This window comes from Wolffia australiana, chromosome 10, assembly GCF_029677425.1.
Source record: "Wolffia australiana isolate 7733 chromosome 10, ASM2967742v1".
Lineage (NCBI taxonomy): Eukaryota > Viridiplantae > Streptophyta > Magnoliopsida > Alismatales > Araceae > Wolffia > Wolffia australiana.
In genome coordinates this window covers 6,285,792-6,305,110 of record NC_135844.1, presented here as the reverse complement: position 1 = coordinate 6,305,110, position 19,319 = coordinate 6,285,792, and the positions used below count along the sequence as shown (strand labels likewise).

The following is a 19,319-nucleotide window of genomic DNA, read 5'->3' as shown; positions in this document are numbered from 1 at the left end:
AATGCGAAGATGAGTGCCCTACCTATCGTACGTGCAGGCTCCGACTTGAGGTAACGGGTGAAGATGAGTGCCCTACATGCCGTACGTGTCGTACGTGAAGATGAGTGCCCTAACGGGTGATGGCGACGATGGCCTCTCAAACCTCGTCATAGTAACGAATGCATCTACGGCCAAACGTAATCTATCCATAAGACTCACACATAATGGACGGTCTCGTCCGTACCGTTAAGACACTCACAGAGTCGTAGTTCTCTCAATTTGTCTCGTTCATCTACCTATCACGAGCGCAGTGGAGTCAAGACGAAAATATACTGCAAAAGGTAAATAAACAAGCGGCAGGAGAGGACAGCATACCTCGTCGGTATGGCTCGTGCTGCAGAATTTCATCAACGTCGACGGCGATTCAGACTGGATCGAGCGGAGAGACGCCGGAGAGCAGACGGTGGCTCAATGAGTAAGATGTTGCTGGAGCTATTTGTAAAGGTCGGAGAGGAGAGGAAGTGAAAGCGGCAGCGGTCGCGGCCCCAGCCAGCAACTGATCGTAGTCGATGCACCAGTGGTGGACGCACAACACCGATACGGTTGGGGCAGCTGTGGCGAGCGGGCGGCAAGGGGTTGATTCGCCTTCGTGGCAGATTGCTCATTCGGTAGTACGACAGCTGTCGAGGTGGTGTAGCAGCCGAAGAGACTCGGACAATGCTGGAGAGCAATTACATCGGTAATTGGCGAACTGGCGTAGTGCGAGTAGACTATGATGACATCAACTCAATGGTGGCTAGGACCAATCGTGGTGAATGAACTGGTTCAACTAGCTCAATCAAGAACGAACAGGGCTCCACGATTGTCTGGAGTGAACAGGCTCAATCGACTTAGTAGACAATTAGCAGAGATCCGCAGCCAGTTGATCGCGAGGTGGTGCCACCGATCGATCAGATGGTTTCCACCGTTCACGTGCCAACGATAAATAGGCGCGGTCTGAACATGGAGTCAACTCGGGGGAGGAGATCCACAGCGGAATTGAGCGTGGAGCTGATTCAATCTGTAACAATCGATGCCAGTTCGAGTGAGAGGCAGAGGGAATCGTTCATCAATCGGCAGGAGTTTGTTGAGCTTCCTGCGCCCAATCAAAATGCCATGGCCGGGCGATCGCGATTTCACACGGATCTGAGATTCCCACACAATCACCACGAATTGGGAAGTTTGCTGGTCCCCCTATCCTTGTCGTCTTGCTCTTCTCCCCTTCCTTTCCTCTATCTCTTCTCTAAAGAAGGGGGGGGACCAGAAAATAAACAACGTAAATCTTCTTCTTCCCTTATAATTGGGGAAGAGGTCAATGGGCCCCTTAGCTGGGTCAACAAGGGGGTAGAGTCCATTAGGGGCCCTTATATAATGGGCCCTCATTACACATAGTAAGGGGAAATTAAGACATAAAAGAAGAGAAAACAAGGAAAGAAGGGCACAAGGGAGGGGGTTCCGAATTGGCTAAGGATCCCTCCCCGTGACGACAACGAAGGACGTAGGGACGCGTCACGGACGTGATGAAAACACAATGACAAGATGCAAAAAACACAATGCGAGAAAGAGAGCAATGAAACAACAAGTGAGCAATTTCATCCAAGCTTCGACGACGACGGCGGGCGACGCGGATAACATCGTCGACGAGCTTTGATGGCGTGCACTATCAGTAAAGGTTTAAGAATTGTGATCGCTTCTGAATTGGAGGTCAGGGTAGATAGGTGAAGTCAGTATTCCTAGGATTCCCTATTGCATTCCATTGGTTTTGGATGTGGTCAAAATGTATAGCATTTACTTCTTCAACCTCCTGGATTTTTTCATCTACAGTATCATCATTAGAACAAATGGAACATGGAAAATTTTTAATGTTAGACACATCAGATCCGGTCATTAAAATATAGATCCAATTAGTGAAATTTTCCATATTTTTCTATAATTTTATAATTATTATATCTATCTCTTCTATATCAATATCTGAATCAATACCCTTAAAATTTAGATTACCTCTTCTTCTTTTTCCTGAATTATGCCCATTTTTATTCAATCCCACTTAATAGATGTCATTTTCAGCCAGATTATCTGTTATATCAAGCATCTCATCATCATGAATTTCCAGAAATGTTAATCCAAAAGGTAATTCAAGCCTGTTACTTGTAAATTATTTCCAACCTTATTTAAAACTTATGTATTAGTACATCATTAAAAATCTATGTTGATGTAATTTCCTAGTGAGATGCCTAAATGTTTCTGGTGTTTTGTGCAATGAATCATATATTTCTGTGAATGTTATTTTAACCTTATGCTAAGTATTAGTCCTAGATATAGAATAATTTTTTGACAACTTGTTTTTTTCTATTTCATCCCAATATTCAAACATCAATCATAATTTTTTAACCCTGTATTTAGCTCTATCCTTTAATGTTTTCTTGTACCTTCATCATCATAGTATCGATGGATAGTTATTTGGAATCAGCATACACGTGTTCAGTAGATAATCTATAACAAGAAGAGAAGAGCCTAAGTAAATAATTATGTTGCTTAAAGTATATCCTTACCCTCAATGGATCATGAGTAGAGTTATTAGCCTTACTATATATAGGATCATCATGATATCTCGTTTTATTATTTTGTATGCAAGTATTCAGGTAGTTCTCTCACCTATAATACCCAGTTTGATAGTATTAATGATTTCTTTGGTTGATTCAAGATTATTTTTCTCTGATGTAGTATTGATCATAAAAAGAACACATCTCAACTCAAGGATTAAGGACCACCTCAGAAGTTAATCTTAATATATTTCTGAAGTAAAAAAATGTGAGACTTGATGGTTAAAAATAAATGAATTCACTCACTTAAAGACATCTGTAAATGGTGGCAGTTGATTAAGTATAAGTGAGGTTTAAGTTTGTCATTTAAGACTTTTCATTTATGCAAAAATACTAGAAATTTAGTTACAAGACAAGATCAAGTAAGGGGTGAATCCATTGGGAACAGGTATTGAAAAATTAAAATTTAAGTTGACATATATATTTTTTAATGAATTATATAATTTTAAATAATTAAAACTAATTTTAAAAAATCAAAATATTGAAAATTAATTGAATATAACTATAACATGATGAGATAAATTTTATCCTATTTAGCTCAATAAAACATAGAAGGATAGAAATGGTAAAATATAGAGATAAATGGATAGACAATGGATTAAATGGAAGATATTGACCCACATGGATGAACTCTAAGTTCATGAGGTTTTTATGATTGTGGCCCACGGCCTCAACATCTCCACTGACATAAAGATGATGAAATAGAAGTACAGAAAAATCGAACAAGTTGGATAGGAGGTGAATCTTATAGACCTCTACAATGGAGACAAATTTCTCTTATACAGATAGGCGCTTGAGGGTTTCACATACTCAATGGTCCAGGGACCACAACTCTTTTAATAGGCCTCAAATGGCTATTTTTCAAACAAAAAACTACCCATTAAAGTGTTTGTAACTGATCCAGCTTCTCCACATGAAAACACCCACACCTGTATCACTTTAATTCAAATGTTTAACCTGGTAATAACATTCATGCACCATTATATGAGTGTTAGCCCATATATTAGATTCAATAGGGCCCAATGGGAAACATAAATATGATCATATACACAAATGTGCAACAAAATTATATGAGATTCAAATTAGTTATTATAACACAATGCATATTCCACAACCTCGTTCATCTTTATTGAATGTATGATAGATTTCACTTGAATTTTATACAGCAATGCCCAAAATATTAATTATTGTTTTGACTGATTGTATTAAGTAACATATATGATTAACATGGAAATTTCATAAAATGTGACAAAATGAAAATTTTCATAATGGCCTGACATTATGGAGATCAAGATTCAAAATTAATAAAAAAGAAAAATTTATTCATGCAGAAATATTTATATTTTTACAATCAAGAGAATCATAAAAACTTCCAAAATAAATTATATTCCTTCCGAGGGAACAACACACCTATTAGCAATACAGTCCAAAAGCACCTTGGCAACATGCCTTTGGTAAGAAGATCTACAATCATAGAGTTTCTCCAACAATCTTCAACTAATTAATATGAATGAATAAATATTGGACAATAACATGACTGAACTATTGTTACAAAATAACTTGTGAGGCAATTTTCAATAAGATTGAGCTTCTGATATCTATTGAACAACCTCTTTATCCACTATCCTTGATTGAATGCTTTGTATGGTGCGAGATATTCTTCTGTCATGGTGGAACAAGCTATTAGTGAGTTTTTGGCATGCCCTGATATGGAACCTCTAATGAGCAGAAAAATACAGTATGATGCAGAAATCCTTGTTTTTTGTTATCCAACAAACTAAGAATCAAATAAGCCAATGTTTTGAATGTAATATTAACTCTGGTATTTTATCATGTATTCATTAATTATTTGCATGATTATTTTTATTTGTATCCATAGATTCATTCCTTGATTGATCAAATATGTTCAAACCATTTATTCAATATACACAATAACTGGGCATATATGATACTTCCCTTAACTTATGCACAATAAATGTTTTGTGGTTCATTAGTTTAGAAATCATTTATACCGCATGAACTGAGACAAAACTTGTTTCATTATGCTACATGACTACTTTCTAGTTTCTACTTGGCATCCCAGAGTGATAAAATAGATAATGGGGTTAAAAAATTGTTTTAAGTCTCTAATTTATGAATCAAAATTTGCAATAGTTTCTTTAGGTTAAATCCACCAAGAGAAGGTATTCAACATTCGCATTCTCCTATTTTTAAACATTTTATTATATTTTTATTTCTAATTAATTTATATTAACTGGTTTCCTTAGGTATTTTAAATATAATACCTACTTTATTTCACATTCATTATATTTCAAATCTTATAAATATTTAAGGAACTTTTAGGTCAACAATTTTATTATAAAAAAATTATTCACCTTAACTCACACATTGAAGGTGGTAGCTATGGGTGCCAAAACATAAGCACATGACTTTTAAGATTAGTGGTGTATTCTCAAGTAGCAAAACTGGTTCGCGGCTGGAATGTATGAAAATGTTGTACTTTTGCCACGTGATGAATTTCTAAGGGTGATAAGAGGTTTTGGAAATGTCTTGCATCGATTTAACTGGTTAGGGAATAACCTAAAAGGGGGGTGACTTAAGTTATCTAGCTATTTTATTTTTTTCTTTTTAAGTAAGCTAGGATTTTTTTGAACTAGGAAATGAGGTAGAGGAAATGAGAGGCACTGTTAGTTTCTTTAGAAAGCTAAGGCTAATCTATAATTCTGTTCGGGGACATCCATCCCAAGGTAATGATGTGCCCGAACATGTTTGTGTGAATGCCCCCCAAGCAAATCACTTGCAAACAGGGCTGAATAAGGATACCAAAAAGGGAAAATGTTGGTGAACCTTTCTTTTCATAATCCCCAATGTCTTTTAGGGAGCAAAGTCACTTGACCAACTTCTACGTGGCGACCAAAAGCCTTCTTCTTATGGCCCCCAAAGCCTTAACCCTAATCACCAAAAAAATGTGACACGAACTAGTGGCGTGGACGCCATCGCATCGACACCAAACGCACCACTGCCATCAACCGAAGTCAACGTCTCCGCCACAAACACACCGCCACAGTCAACTAACATCAACACCTCTTGATGGCGAGGACGCCAACACATCACCATCGGACGCGCCGCCATAGTCAACCAGAGTCAACATGCCTGCTATGGACCCAACAGCGAAGTCAACCGAAGTCAACACACCACGGTCCACCGAAGTCAACACCTCTGCCACGGACACGCCACAACTGTCATCAAGCACGTCTCCACCCCCGCATGTCCCTACGCGCGTCATGACACGTCACCAGAGGCAGATCAACAACTGTCCTTTGGCGTGACACGATGCACATCTTTAATTTCTCGGCTCTAATTTCTCGTCATTTTCTCTTTCCTCCAAGGCCTATATATAGGAAATTGTTTTCAAGAAACATTAGGCAGTCATAATTCAAGAATCAAGTTTTGTTTAACTCTTCTTGGAGGACTGCCCAAGCCTCCCTATCCCTTCTTCAACCCTACTCCGCCTCCATCGCCGCCGCCACCACCACTGCCTCGCGTCGCCGGTCATTGTCCTTCTCCTCCTCTCCATTCCTCCTCTTCCCTCTTCTCTCTCTTTCTCTCCCATTCTTGTCCTTCTCCCTTGGCAGCCCTAGGCCGCCGCCCAAGCCGCCCTAGGCTACGGCCCAAGGCAACCCGAGGCCGCCGCCCAAGGTCGCTAGAGGCTGCCGCCCTTGGCAGCCCAAGGCCGCCGCCCTAGGCTGCCCTAGGCTGCCGCCCAAGGCAGCCCTAGGCCGCCGCCCCAGGCTGCCGCCCAAGGCAGCCCTAGGCCGTCGCCTCAGGCCACCCCAGGCTGCCGCCCAAGGCAGCCGCCCCAAGCTGCCCCAGGCCGCCCCAGGCCGCCCCAGGCTGCCTTCCAAGGCAGCCCAAGGCCGCCGCCCTAGGCCACCCCGTGCTGCCGCCCAAGGCAGCCCTAGGCCGCTGCCCAAAGTGCCCAGGCTTCCAATCAGCGCCACGCACGCTTGTGCCACCGACACCGGTCGTCATCAACGCCGTCCAACGCTTTGAGCTGCGCGTGCTATGCGCCCTTGGGTGCGCGGAGCGCGCGAAGCAGCGCGCGCGGGCGCTGAGCGCGCGGAGGGTACGCGCACGCGCGCGGAGCGCAGGTGCACGCGCGGAGTGCATGACGTGCGCTCTGCACACCCTACACGCGCTTTGTGCGCACGGGTATTCGCCTACGCCTGACTCTGCGACAATGACATCTACTCACTACCAGGGCCGTTCAACGTCCGGAATGCCCAGAATCTTCCTCGTCCAGTGGGCCTCTCAATGCACGGATTCGCCCAGCCTCGTCATGATCTGAATTCCCCGCAACCTCTTCACGCACTACGGTGCTGAGGTACGCTTGAACTCTTTAGTGTCGAAGTGTTCCCGGCTCACTATTTTCTCGAGAAGTTTCCACCACCGTCAGAATTAGATTTGGTTTGGATTTTCTACTTCTTCTCCCTCTTTCTCGAGTGTTTCCTCGCAACGCGAATTCGACTGTGTGAATTTTCTGTGGGCTGTTTTATCCCTCCAGTACCCATTCCTTCCTAGCCGTCATCCCTCTATAGCCAGCCACATTAATCCAATCATCCATTCCTCAGTCGTCCACTCTGTAGTCGTCATACGTCACCTCTACCACAAACACGCCGCAACCGTCTCTGCTATGCATGTCTCCACGCACGCACGCTCCTTCGCACATCATGACACGTCGCCAACGGCAGATCAACAACGGCCCCTTGGTGTGACACGAAGCACATTCCTCGTCTTTAAGTCAGGTTTCTTTGTTATTGGGATAATTGAATTCTTAAAGATACACCCCCCGAAGGAACCGGACATGAGAATTTTTCATCATCTGGCTCGAGCAAGAATAAAATTAAAGAAATGACAGAAATAGATATTAATTTCTCATCTTTAAGTTGTATTTTCTCTTTCCTCCAAGGTCTATATGTATAGGCCATTGTTTCAAGAAACAGTTAGGCAGTCATTATTCCATAATCGAGTTTGTTTTAACTCTTCTTAGAGGACTGCCCAGCCTCCCCTATCCTTCCTCTCACCCTAGCGCCGCCGCCGCCGCAGGCATCGTCGTCGTCATCGTCGCCGGCACCCTCCTGTTCATCTCTCCCACCCCTTCATCCCTTCTCTCTCTCTCTCTCTCTCTCTCTCTCTCCCTCCCTCCCCACCCAGGGCTGCCCAAGGCCGCCCCAGGCCGCCCCGTCAAGGGCTGCCCAAGGTCGCCCCAGGCCGCCCCATCAAGGGTTGCCCAAGGCCGCCCCAGGCCACCCCGTCCAAGGCTGCACAAGGCCGTCTCGAGCCGCCCCATCAAGGGCTGCCCAAGGCCGCCCTGGGCTGCCCATCAAGGGCTACCCAAGGCCGCCCCCAGGCCGCCCCGTCTAGGGCTGCCCAAGGCCGCCCCCAGGCCGCCCAATGTCTGGGACGCCGTCAGCGCCACTGCACATTGTGCATACCGTTCTAGTGTCGGGGCACTGCCCCGCACCACGCAAAGGGGCGACACCCTCCTCGACCCCCCGCCAACTGAGTGCGTAGTTGGATCAGCGACCCCGCATCGAAGCGCCTGTCAATCGTCACACTTTCTGCTAGGGCCGAATAATGCCCGGAACGCCCAGACTCTCTCGTCCAATGGGCCATTCAACGTCCGGATTCGCCCAGTCTCATCACGATCAGAATTCCCCTGAACTCTTTGATGCTGAGGTACGCCTGAACTCTTTGGTGTCGAAGTGTTCCTCCTCTAGTATTTCTCGAGAAGTCGCCACCGCCGCCAGATTTGATTTGGTTTGGATTTCCCCAAATTCTCTCTCGTTCATGAGTTTCCCTCGTGACGCAAATTCGGGTATTGATTTTGGTGCTTCGGCCATCGTCGCGGTGGGTGAAGACAGTATTCCCGTCCTCGACGAGGATCGAAGCTGCACCGCCAGTATTTCATCGATTTTAAACTCCGAATTCGTCCGTGTGGATTTTCGTGGTCTGTTTTATCCTCCCCATCCAAACCCCTCCAATACCCCACATTCGTCATTGTCGTATCCACTCCCTCAGTCGCCCTTTCATTAGTTGTCCTACATCAAGAACAATCTGTTTCTTAACAGTATGTATATTTCATCAACAACATAGTAAATAATTAGTGTCCCCAACTAGTATTTAAGACAAGGCCTGTTTTGATGTATTTTAAAAGAATTAATGGATCAGAAATTTTCTACTTCAGAGATAACAATTTTCAAATGGAATTATGACTTCCCTGCATCAATACCTCCATGTTTTTGGTCACTCTTTCCTTTAGTCCTCGTCTCTTCCATGTTTCTCTTTTAATGAAATTCATTGAATTGTATTTGACCTATGGTGCTTAAAACTAAAATATCTTCTTTATTCCAGCACTACATGAGACGATTCCAAATTGTATTGATTTTAAACATGATTATCAACAACAATTATAGTGGAAGAAATATTCAAAATCTAGATGTCAATCTTTCTACATTTTTAGTCAACCATCTGATTCTTCTACGTCCAAGTTCAAGCCTTTGTAACTCTTTCAAAACTCAACTGAAAGATGTGATTCCAAGTTCTATGGATTGTATAAATGTTAGCAACTAGTTATTGAAAACCAGTTCAAAACTTATGTTAAAGATATGAAACTTGTGACAAGGGTCAAAGATAGTAAAATTCTGAGGCCAGCCTTATTTCCTTTGAATCATGTATCACCATATGCCGAAAAATATGATTATGTACTTGGATTCATGTTAAAAAAAATATCCTCTTGAAAAAATGCTGGAAAAATGCTTGAAAATTTCTTCAGTGAGTGAAATATTTCTCTAGCTTTTTTACTAGGATTTTTCAGAGAGCGGCAGGAGTTTTGAGATTAGGGCTCAAAACCTGTATATATGGACTGAGAAATCGAAAAGGAAATAATGGTAAATTATCAAGACTCCAACAGTCATATGTGTTGATGATTATAAGAAAATATAAAATAGTAAGCATCTAAATTTTGAATTTTTATATTTACCATTTTATCATAATCTCAAAATCCCTCTCAAGTGTTAAGACAAAAAAACTAGCCGTTATGCCAACAACTTCAGCTTTAAAAAAATATGGAAATTTCAGTTATGTCACTACATCATTTTGTTCAATCTATCCAAAGTAGATATTAATTTCCTCTTGTATTCAATATTCATAAAAGCATCAATAAGTTCATCCTTAAATAGAAAAAGGTAGTAATCATGAATTTGATGAACTCATTAAACCAATCAAGGTCCATCCCCACAAATATTTGAACAGCGTTAAAGAATATGTTTATCTTCCTTCCATAGAAAATCCAAATCTTAAATTAGTGATTTGACTTGTTCATCATATGGTCAAACTAAATACTTTTTAATATAATTATGGCTGCTATTGATCTTTACTTACATGTAGTCTAATAGTTAACTGAGGAGATATGTGCTTGGTCACAACTCCTATTAAGGCATACATTACTTTGAACAATGATCAAAATATTTGTTGAAGCATTTTATCAAAATGCCCAAAAAACTTGGTCTTTATCTTGGTCTGCAATATCTTCCTGTAAGATAATACAGTTACCAAGATGAGACAGAAAGGTGAAGAGATTAACATCGCACATAAAACTTTTGGTCACACTAGTTAGAACCTAAGATGTTGTTTCTTTTTTTTCTTCTTCTCCATATCAATGGATTTAGATTAATTTTGTATCTATATGAAACCCTTTAGAAATATTTAAATTAATAAAAAAAATACACTAAGTCATCCAATGATATATTTGGATATAATTCAAATATCAGTTAAAAAAAGGGAGAAAGGAAACATTAAATAGAAGAAGCTCAATTTTGTTAATCCTTGAATTTGTTCTTGTGGATGAGGAGGCTGTTATAGTATTAAATCCAACATTGATCTACATTTTATTTTATCATTCAATAGTTGATTAAATTATTTACTTTTTAAACATAAATAATACATATTATGTACTTGTACTAACAAAGAATAAAGAAAAAATGTCAATTCATATAGAGTTTTGAGAAACCTCTAGTGGTAAACCTCATATGATGGCCAAAGGTTATGATCAGTATGATCATCATGTATTTGTGATGGCTAGAACAAAAGAAGATTGACCTAGATACTTCTTCCAAAGCTCCTTGACAAGAAATATTTTGTTTTCCACAAAAGCTCGTTATCATTACAAGCAAGAAAATTTTCATCCATATAAAAAAGAGGAATACATTTTCCGTATAAATATCGTTTTACATTCTATCAGTTTCTCACCTTTAGGAAATAGAACCCCACCCAAAAATCATTCTCATTAATTAACTTTATATCTTCATTCGTCTTGTTAAACCCAGTTTTGAGAATTTAGATTTTTCGTATCTTCATAAAGGTCAATTCGATCCTCTTCCTCAACAGCCATGGTGATTTCACACTCGTGGAGCTAATTGAATATATTTTTTTATCTTGTGGATCTTTTCTCTGACATTGATTCATGAGGTTCTAGAGTTTTTTTCTTTTATAATCAAGGCTACATGAGTATTATATTTATCTGGACATACTCTTTCAACTTCTATCTTCAATATCATGTAAAGTAATTTAGCTCTATCCTGATTATTGCTTAAAAAATGCGGCATTCTCAAATAAGCCTCTTAAAAGACAATATCTCTACTGCTATCACCCCTCATAAAATCACCATCCTTGACAATAATAAATTATACGTCTCAAATGTAGCTGCACTGGCGGAAACAAAGACTTTCAAGCCCTAGTAGAATCAAGTTTCCATTAATGTATATTATAAGGTCTTGCAATTTTTTGAATAATCCCAAATACTTAACTGCTTTAAATTGGTATTCTACCTGTCCAAAACTTATAAGGGATCTTTTGAGATGCTTTATTTAAACTCATATTTGGCAGATAAGCTGCTCATATTATTGTTTCTCAGCAAAGAGTTTCAGGTAAAAAAGTTTGGGTAATCATACTTCTTAAATTTTCATTTAGTGTTCTATTTCATCTTTCAACAATACTTTGAAAGCTAAGAGATCATGGTATGGTGCACTAAGGGGAACTTTTACACACTCTAAAACCTTAGTTAAAGTCCGTGGATATGGTTAACATGAGCCATCATTTCTATTGGATTCTAGGGCTGTGATTGACTTGAAATTAACAACTCACGCAATGGAACACATACAAAGGAATTATTATAAACCTTTAAAATAAGATGAGCAAATCACAAAGGACGCAGAAGAATTATGGACTGGATGAATTTTTTTTAGGGAGTTCTATTTATACTTAATGAGAATTTTTCATAAATAACCGAGCTTTAGGCATATCTCCTAATGTAAGAAATACTATTCTTGTGCAATAGATAGCCTAGGTCCATGTATCAGTCTAATTAATGACTCTAATTTCCAAATCAGATATATTTCCTGATGCAGGATGATAAGGAAGACCGAGTAGGAAAGGCTATTTAGTGTAGGGTGGGATAAATCAGACCATAATTCACACGATCAAATTTGAATATTTAAATACTGATGGTGCAGCCTCTTTCCTCATTCGAGGGTGGGAGTATTGTCTTACAACCACCGTGGTGAAAACAAAGCAACAATTTTAATAAATCAAACAGTCGATCACTAGAAGATTCAAACCCCCAATCAACTAATCGCGAGAAGATTCAAATGCCAAATCAGCTAATCCAACGGTGGTGGGAGAAGAATCGAGGAACACCGGATAAAGAACGCCAACACCAAAGAGGATAGAGTTTAACTCGGCACTGATGCAGTGCATCGTGGCGGTTCGGCTAATTCTCAACGCGTCGTTGGCGGGGGAAGGGTGTCATGGATCCAACTGAATGGTCAGTTGGCAGGGGGTCAAGGGGGGAGTCACCCCCTTACGGGGTTCAGGGCAGCGCCCCTAAAACTAAACGCCAAACGAAGCGCGTTGTTTCAGGACGTAGGATATGAAGCCCAAGATGCTGAATGCAGGGGTCACGTGGGCAGGCGGCTGCGCGCGGCAGCCACGCGGGGGGTGTTGGGTTCTAGAGGCCTTGATCTGGATGAACAAACCAAAATGATGCGCACGGAAGACTTTTTGTGAATCGAACGGCATCAATAAAAAGCATTGAAACGAAGTACCTTTGCAAGAATCTCATTCATGATTTCTTTGATCCCAGAGCGAGACGAGTCGAGCTGCTCAAGTATACAGCCTCAAAACGTATCCACGCGATCCTCGGCGCGTCGGATCTCCTCCTTCTCGTTAACGAGCCCCGTTCTTTCTCCGTCGGTGTCGTTACGTCGTCCCGATCACATCAGGGATGGAGAGGGGGTGTGGGAAGAGTGGATAAGAATCGGAAAGGCCCCTGAACAATTCTGGCATGGGTGAATTTCATTCAGGGCCTTCCCATATTTATACTAAGTGGGTATTTTTCATAAAAACCCCCAAAACTTAAGTATATCTTCCAATGTCCAAAAGACCATTTGCGTGTGACCCTCTAGGCCCATGTATCAGTCTTGTTAACGACTCCAGCAGTCCAATAACCTTTATTGGCCTTCAAAATTAATTAACTATATCATCATATAGATTAATTAATGTCGGATCGATTTAACTCAATCGATAGGTCGAGACTCCGACACGTGGGGTGCCAAGCTACACCTCGTGTCCTAGAAGATACAAAGGAGTGTGTATCGACTCACTCATGGAACCTGTTCATCATCAGTTACCGTGTATGTATAATCCCTCATCCACTTGACGCTCCTTGGACGACTTAGGGTATGGTCAACTTTCAAACCCTAATCGATCATCCGAGTTAGTACTGATGCATTCGGTATTCATCGGAGAACTCTTCTCCGATATTTCACTGCCTTGGCCAAGGACTTCGTTGCATCATCTTCCTTGAGTTGTCACCTCTTATATCGAGGGTGGATGATCCCATCTTGACCACTCAATCGCCTTCGTGTACTTCTTGATGCACCCGAACGAAGACCGTTTAGAATCCCATGGTTAGAGGCTCGTTGGCCATAGCCAAAGTACAACCGTCCGTCCACAAGACGTCTTTGGTGTCTCAAGTCTAAGGACCACTTACACAACCGTGACGTGAATCAACTTGATTGATAGTTCGGTATAATACCATTTAGCGATTCATACAGATCAATTCAGTGAACTCTTTCCACTAAAGAGCACCCACTATCTATCCTTAGTGTCGCCACACTAATGGCTAAGGGACAGGCCATACTCATCATATGAGTGAGGCTAGATAGTGCTATTCTATCTGGATACTTTGATATCCATCTCGCGTATCCTTTGAATAGGAATGTTTAGAACACATGCTTAAAGACTAGTGATCTATGTATTACAATCTCATCATAATTCACCAAGTCCGATCATGTATTCATGGACTTCATTATATGCATCACACGTACACTATAATGAATATGTTCTATTAATGAATATGGAACGAGATGTGGAATGTGTGATTGGCTTGCTAGCCACATATATTTTCCTCCGTGGGGTGGCTGTGCACGACGACCACATGGACAGGCGGCCGCGCTGACGAGCAGATGTGCTTGCGGCCGACGCAGGCTGGCAGTTATGCATGCGGTCGGCACGGGTGGACGTGTGCACGGCAGGCGTGGGCAGTCGCGAGTTCATGCAGGTGTAGGAGGACAGGCGGCCTTCTCTCGATGGCAACAGCAGCGGTAGTGGCTCGGACAGGGGACAGCTAGGGCAACTTCCTTTTAGAAGAAGAAAGTTTAATTCCAAAGAAATTCACCAAGTATTTCTTACAACATCAGCATATGTATAGGCCATGGAGGAAAGAGAAAATAAGATAACCGTAAGTTTAAAACCCTAATATTAATCAATGTTGGCGACGTGTCAACATGTCATGGCAGAGGACGGTTGTGAAGTTGGCGTTGGTGACGTGTCATGACGCGAAACGTCTCGTGAGAATGTGGAGGCGCGTCTAGTACTGGTGCGTTGTCATGGTCGCCATCATTTCCCAACCTATTGACCTTTCTATATCAACATATAGATTTAATCAAATCTTAATTTTTTCAATCAAAAAACATCTATTAACTATCAAATAATATTTCAAATCACAAGTAATCAGAAAAGGAAAAACACAATTTCACTCAACAAAATCTCGTCCACTCAAGACCCAAAAAAAGACAAGTAATGTAAGAACATAGAGTTCAAAAGAAGAGGTTGCACGACCATCGCTTCTAAGTCGAACAGGCTGAATCCCATGTCGTCGTCTCATTCCTCTACCAGCTTTTCTTTCTTCTCTTCTACAGTGGCAGCGACTTACAGAGCGGTAACTGCTGCAGCCACCACATGGCTGTTGCGGCAGCAAACTTGCGAGGATCTATCAATTACTCATTGACCTTGTCAGCCTGGGGGAAAGAGTAGTCCGTTGCAACAACAACGTCAAGCACATTCTTGTAGGCGATGACGAACATGTGAGGTGCAGCAACCAAGGTCGAGTAGGACAGGGCCGGCGACAAAGAGGTGACCATCGAGACGCCAGCAGCAAACTTCTCAATAAGATTCTCCACTATGAGGTCCAAAACCTCTGGACTGAACATGGACCTGTCAACGTACACGGTCTGGAGATCAGACCCATCCTCTTTCTTGTCCCCCTTCTTGATTAGCTCCACCATAGTGATAATTTCCACAGTACCCTTAATAATTTTCGTGGGGATACTATGAACCTCAAAGAAGGATATCTGAGATGGGTCCAGGCCTGTGTTACCTGGAGGCACGATAACATAAATTGGAGCAACAAGGCTCACATGCGCTGGTGCTCCCACCTTGTAATTGGCACCTTCCTCACTAACTTCCTTCAGCTCACCTTTCGTGAAAATTAAGCCCACATTACCCACAAGAAGGGGCAGAAGGTTGAGGTAGTTTGAGTTTCCCGTTTTCTCAGCGTGAAGACAAATGGAGTGCATCATCATGGTGTTCTTTTCCTTGAGGATGACCAAGTTGCCACGAAGACCGGAGCGGATGCCCTACAGCTGATTGGAGCCGACATCATCCGCTCTCACAACGAGCACCTGCATGTACTGATCGAGTAGCTGGCAAAGCTTCTGGTCATAAAAAACCAGCCTCTCCTACCTCGACAGTTTGATGGCCATTTATGGGGCTGGGAAAAATCTAGCTACTTACAGGTAAAGATTACCAACGGTGAGAGAGAAGGGTAGGAATCCTACAAGATAGCAAATGACGATGTGATACGCCCCGTGAGGGCAAGGGTGAGGCGATAACTTCACTAAAGTGGTCGACTATTCCGTTCCTTTTACCTCCGCGATAAAATCTTAGTTTAACTCAATGTATAGGTTGAGTTTCCAAAACCTGGGATGCCAAGCAACACCTCCTATTCTAGAACAATAAAAAGAGTATATTGGCTCTTTCATGGAACCTCATTGTCATTAATATAATGTAAGTATATTTTCTCATGTTCTAAATGCTCCTGGATGACTTAGCACATATTAGAACTTGATGTATCAAAAGTCATGTATGCAATTTATCATTGTAATAATTATAATTTTTCTAAAAGATTTAAATATGATACATAGGTCTGGGTTACTAATGGAAAAAATCCTATTCAATGCAGTCACATATTCCACAAGTATTCCTATTTTTCATTAATTTACCCCAAATTATGCATAATCAAAGAAATCAATGTAACCTCTACATATTCGGTGCATTATAGTGTATAACTATTCTTAGTAACAAAGTTGTTAAATATATATATAAGAAACTAAATGAAATAAATAAAGAAGACAAAGGAAAAGAATGGGTTTCTGAAGCAACAGCCAAAGGCTGCTATCACCAAGTCAGTTGCAGCAGCACACTGCTGCAAGGATGGAATGCTGCCGCAACCCAATCCAGTTACAAGACTCAAAGTTATCGCTGCCATGGCAGGCCACACAAGGAGAACAGAACGGTGAATGAGTTCCATGCGCGTGGGTTTCGAGTTTTTTCTCTTCTGCATTTACGTAGGCCTTCAATTTTTTATTTTCTTTCCTATGGGATAACTCTACTTGCCCTTTCAGAGAGGTGTGCATTAGGAATAGGGCTGAGGGACTACAGCCTGCATACAATATCACAAATAAACAAAGACATAAGAAGAGAACGGGCTTGTGGCCGACCCTGCCTGAAGCCCCTCTCAAAGAGGGCTTCTTTAAAATGATGTGATTTAACCTGACAGTTGATCCTCCCTAAGAAGATCAAATGGTCAAGAAATCATTATCATTTCTTATTCTCCCTTCCTTCTTCTTTTAGATGATAAATCAGCGACACTGACTGCTGACATGGACGAAGAGGAACATGCCAAACTGAGTTAACTAGATGACGATGGAAAGGACCACCAAAACTATATGGTTCCACGTGATTTAATTACATATCTTTAACCCTGTAGCCTACTCTTTCTTCACATCTCCCTCATCCTTGAAAAGTAAACATAGTTATTTCTTACGTCACTTCTCTTTAGGTGGACTGTCAGCAGGTTGCTGACATGGACGAAGAGGAACATGCCAAACTGAGTTAACTAGATGACGATGGGAAGGACCACCAAAACTATATGGTTCCACGTGATTTAATTACATATCTTTAACCCTGTAGCCTACTCTTTCTTCACATCTCCCTCACCCTTGAAAAGTAAACATAGTTATTTCTTACGTCACTTCTCTTTAGGTGGACTGTCAGCAGGTTGCTTTCTCCAGTGCTTTCCTTTTTGCTTGAGCTTATCCTTATGAGAAATTATGAGCTTAGTACTTTCATCATGGTCAGGCTTTAATCTATCCTCTTCTTTTACACAATAGTAAATGAGTGTATTAAGGAGCCATGGTTCTCTTAGAAAGTCATAGATCACTTTGAACTAATAAAATTATGCAAGAAGAGAGTTGAGACCCATGTAGAGAATGTGTTATTTAGGTTTTTCCAAATACCAAACTTTAAGCTTGGAACAAATATGATACATGTAAATGATTTTTGCACTTACGGTGCCTTTATGATGCGAAACGACGACGGCCGGGATTGATCGGCGCGTTTCACGTCACAGGGTTATGATGCGAATGTATGGGATGTAAGCCGAATGATGAGAAAATATGAATGAGCAGATAAGGACTTGACGGATAGCGACGTCGGCCATACCGATCAATGAGAGACGAGTGAACCTAAGATCAAACTCCCAATGACCCGCTGGACCTACTAGACGTCTACTAAGTGAGGGGCATCTAACAGCCCTGGAGCGTTCGGCGTCCAAGTCGGATGACAGTCCGTCTACCACAAGAATCCCTATGCTCGACAAGGTGGCTAGTCCTATCCGATGATGTTCGAGAATATCACGGTAGCGGACGCGATAGGGGAAGACGAGACTGTCGAAGATAATAATACTGGAGTTTATAGAGGGGAGACGAGACTGACCTTTGTATCGCTTAGTCCAAGGCGTCCAAGTCGTCGAGCGGATGCTTAGTGTCGGGTCGTGCGGACGAGTGTCGTTGGCGAGGACAAAACCGGGTGCGGACGGTGCGGTCGTAACTACCAGCAGAGAGCTGAGTCCACGGGTGGCGTGCAACAAAAGTCGGAGCAGAGGGCGCACAAGGCGCGCGCTTGGCTGGCGCACAACGTAGTCGTGTGGGCGGCAAGACAGCGAACCAAGTATCGTGGGAATAGTCGTGGGGGTGGGGCAGAAAACCAAGTAATCGGTTATGGCGTAGAGGGTGGGAATCAAGAAATCAAGGAGATATGGTGAGATCAAGAAATCAAGAAATCATGAAATCAAGAATTCAAGAAATCAAGAAATCAAGGGGAAAGAAAGTGGGCGATCAAGAAAGACAAGAGGATGCGGTTGGGGATCAAGAAACGATGGGGAAAGGAGGGTGGGCGATCAAGAAAGGCAAGACGAGGCGGTTGGGAATCAAGAAACGATGGGGAAAGGGGGGGGGGCGATCAAGAAAGGCAAGACGAGGCGGTTGGGAATCAAGAAACGATGGGGAAAGGGGGGTGGGCGATCAAGAAATGGTGGAAGGGTGGAAAAAGGTACCAAGAAATGGCTTTCTTGAACTGTAACAACCAAGAACCCTCCAAGAAAGAGGAGTTCTTGACGGATCTGGGTGTGCTCCTCGACGGAGCAGATTTCCCGGTTGATGGCGTGTCGGCGACGCTTCTTGAATCTCCCAAGACCCCCGGAGTAATCTCGACGAAGGCCTCTTTCGATTCTTGATGGCGGCGGCTTCTTGAAACTCTTTCCTCGCACTGGAGTGATCTCGACGGCGCGCTTTAACACATCTCCCTCGGAGTGATCTCGACGGGGAGACGTGGGCTCTACCCACGGAGTGATCTCAACGTGGGGTGGGGCTAGCCAAACCCCCTACACTACTCTCTACGATAGGGGGGGAGACGAATTGTGAATAAACTTTTCAACAATGACTCCAAGGTGTTCCTTGGGCATGCCATCCCCTTATATAGTGAGGATGGGTGCCAAGTGAACGTGGGAGAGGACGAACCGTCGCGAGACGTGGTTCGGCCTCCCTTACAAATTCAAAATACAAACATAAAAAGTAAAAATGACGAGGACGGGGCCCAACAACATTGGCCCAGTCCACGAATCCAAAAATACAAACACACATGAAAATGAGCATAAGTAAAAAGATAAAAAGTTCTTAC

The 19,319-nt window shown here is 42.3% G+C and overlaps 1 pseudogene; it reads right to left on the bottom strand.

Annotated features, from left to right (window-relative positions):
* Nucleotides 1–14,798: 14,798 nt before the first annotated feature.
* LOC144708256 (large ribosomal subunit protein uL10 pseudogene) lies at nt 14,799–15,784 on the bottom strand (annotated as a pseudogene).
* Nucleotides 15,785–19,319: the final 3,535 nt, after the last annotated feature.